The following is a 3,573-nucleotide window of genomic DNA, read 5'->3' on the forward strand; positions in this document are numbered from 1 at the left end:
CTCAGCTACACTGAAATTTTATCTCTCTCCAATTAGAATGGCAATCATAAAGAACACAAATGTCAGTCATTGCTGGCAAGGACTTGGAGAAAATGCAAACTTATACATCGTTGGTGGGACTGCAAATTAGTATGACCACCTTGGAAAGCTGTATGGAGATTCCTCAAATGGCTAGGAACCTCCATATAATCTAGCTATCCCACTGTTCAATATTTAACCTAGAAAACTAAAATCAGCAAACTATGGTGATACATATATATTGATGTTCATAGTAGTGCAAGTAACAACAGGCAAGTTACAGAATCAGGCAAGCTGCCTGTCAACAGAAGAATGAATAAAGAAAATGTGATGTATAAAGAGAGTGGGGTTTTACTCAGGTGTAAAGAAGAATTAAATTATGTCATTTGCTGGTAAATGGATGGACCTGGAGAACATCATGCTAAGTGAAATAAGCCCGACTCAGCAAGTCAAGCATCAAATGTCTTCTAAGTGGAAGCTAAAGAAAAAAAGAGGGAGAAAATAAAAAGGAATTTAAAAAAGGAGATCTCATGAAAATAGAAGGGAGACCAATAGAGTAAAGGAAGATCAAGGGGGTAGAGGAAAAATGGGGAAGTGCTGAGGAATGAAGTCTATCAAAGTGTGCTACGTCCATGTCTGACTATACCACAGTGAATCTGTCTTATATATGCAATTATGATGTCCTAATTACAATAATAATGATAGCAATAGTAGAAGGGAGATCAGTACAGTAGAGCAAGTGGTTCAAGAGGGTGGAGTGGGAAAGGGGACACAGGGGAATAAGATTGATCTAATCATGTTGTGTTCATGTGCAAATATCATATAGTGAGTCTCACTATTATAATTACAATGCACTCCCCACACACAAAAAAGGATTCTTAACAGTTTAAATTTTTAAATTTTAAGGAACAATGTTGTACAGGGGCATTTTAGTCAGGACAAGAAGAAACTGAAGGGAAAGAAGAGTAAGAAATGGGAAATGGGGTTGTTTTCAGGCCTCAGCTGATCTGAGAGGCCATGATCAATTTAAGGTAGTGATTCACTGCTTCTTGGGGGTCAGATCTGCCTTTCTAAGTTTGTTGTCAACTACAGAGTCTATCCTCATAAGAAAAGCCCTGACATTCAAACTTTTGCTTATAAATTTAGAAAATTCAGGAATTCCCAGAGACCTCCAAGTGTGGATGTCTATGTTTTTAGGAGTAAATATGAAATGCTACAGTTTGTAGATTCCTTCTCTAGAATTGAAGCAAGACAAAGTCAATAGTAGAAAGAATACTACCAATGAAAACCATTCAAACTTTTACTAACCTTCAGAAAATATTTGTCTCTTCATTATAAAAGAATGTAGGTGGAGGGGGCAGTTGCATGTAGCCAAAATGATGAACACTTTATATAAGAGCCTTTATAGTAAAGATGATGTCCAAAAAGAACAGAATATTCTGGTCCAGAAGACATGGCTTCCATCCTCTGCCCCACTCTCAGCCCCTATTATTTTCAACTGCTTAATACATTTATTATGAATAAAACACCAGTGTGAAGCAACTTTATGGGCACTTAAAATAATGTCAAATACAGAAACTTATTAGTAACAATCTCACTGACCGATTTTTCTTCCTTTTTGTCTACTGCTTATGTATTTTGAATAGAAAGTGTGCTAATATGAAAAGCTGTAAAGTTTTCCTATTTATGACTCTGTTCCTTGGGTCATAACTTGTAGTGATTGATATCTAGCAGTTTAATTAAAATAAAAGTTTAATGAATGTATATTTTCATTTCCCTAGTGATGAAAATGTTAGATATGATGGCATAGCAGTGAAGTTCTTTTTTTTTATTTTTACAGATTGCATTTTCATTCATTGTACACAAATGGGATCCATCATTTCATTTCTATGGTTGTACATGATGTAGATTCACACCATTTGTGTAATCATACATGTACCTAGGGCACTGATGTCTGTCTCATTCCACCATCTTTCATACCCCCACCCTCTCCCCATCCATCTCATTTCCCTTTACATAATCCAAAGTTCCTCCATTCTTCTCTTAACTCCAACCCCTGACCCCCATTATGTATCATCATCCACTTATCAGGGAAAACATTCAGCCTTTTGTTTTTTGGAATTGGCTTATTTCACTTAGCATGATATTCTCCAATTCCATCCACTTACCTGTAAATGCCATAATTTTATTCTTCTTTATGTAGAGTCTATACATTGCCAAATCCTAAAAGACATTTCAAGATTGTCTCCACACCAGATATCCATTTCTAAATCAAAAAATTCCTATCTCTTTTACTATAAAAGCTCTTATATAAAATGTTCATCATTTTGGCTACATGCAACTGCCCCCTCCACATACACTCTTTTATAATGAAAAGACAACAATTTTCTGAAAGTTAGTAAAAGCTTGAATTGTTTTCATTGGTAGCATTCTTTCTACTATTGACTTTGTATTGGTTCAACTCTATCAACAGAAAATAGGTCACCAGCCATAATAGGGGTCCTGACAGGCAAAGTTCTGTCTCCTTTCCTCCTATCCATTTCTCTTTGGGGAACAAGATACCAGCAGAAATTTAATTTCCAGTTAAAACCCCTGTAGTCATATCTGACCCAACCATGTATTCAAGGCCTCATTGTTCATCGCATCAATGATGTGGCATACGGCTCTTCCTGTCTTCCTTGATTATTGCCAGCAAGAGTTCCAGCCACCCTAAAGCACATTCACAGTGTGCATCCAGAAAAGTCATGACCTGCCCTTTTGAAGCAGCTGCTCCTGGAAGATGGGCTCCTATTAACCCCGAGTGCTCTTCCATCCTGATAATTTTTTACTGTTATTTCTAAATTTTTCACGTAAATCTCTAATGACAACTTGAGACAATCACTTTCACTGACATCATCTACCAAGATGGCCTCAGAGAGCAGGTAGTGTGGGGAGTGATTTACAACACTAAACAGTTCTAAGGGGAGTGCTCCAAGCTTCATGATGAAGCACAATGACTACCTTGCATCTGGAAGTTCTTCAGGGTAGACTTTTGTTTGCATCCTTCCATCTTACATCTAGCAGACTTCTATTAAGGGCAGTCAAGTTACAGGCCATAAGGTTAAACTGATTGATTTTGAACAGCTCTTTCATTTTCTCCTGGTCATCCTTAGGAATCAGCACAGCCTCTCCCATTTCTCCTGGGCCTTTTTGGTTTCTTGAAATAACAGCCCTCAGTACAGGCAACAGGGATCTCTCCTTCTTGTCATCACACTTGTTACATTCACTGAAATACAGTAGAAAGAAGACATCCACAAGGACCCACATCAGTGAAGTGGCCAGAACCACCTTGCAGTAAATCAGTCACCTTGTGTCTTTACTTGATTTCTAGTTAACACGAGATTAAAGGCAAATGTTCCTGTGATGAATCCAAACCATAGAGGTAAACTCCAGGTTGAGAGCAGGATGCATCCCATGTATGCAGTGTTTGGAAATTTCAAAATGACTTGAAAACATTCATCCTCAAAATACTTCAACAAAAGTGCATCTGCTATAGTGACCAACGATTCCATGAAG

At 37.6% G+C, this 3,573-nt stretch overlaps 1 pseudogene; it reads right to left on the bottom strand.

Moving 5' to 3' along the window:
• Positions 1-240: 240 nt before the first annotated feature.
• LOC124974629 (polypeptide N-acetylgalactosaminyltransferase 13-like) lies at positions 241-3,354 on the bottom strand (annotated as a pseudogene).
• Positions 3,355-3,573: the final 219 nt, after the last annotated feature.

This window comes from Sciurus carolinensis, unplaced genomic scaffold, assembly GCF_902686445.1.
Source record: "Sciurus carolinensis unplaced genomic scaffold, mSciCar1.2, whole genome shotgun sequence".
Taxonomy (NCBI): domain Eukaryota; kingdom Metazoa; phylum Chordata; class Mammalia; order Rodentia; family Sciuridae; genus Sciurus; species Sciurus carolinensis.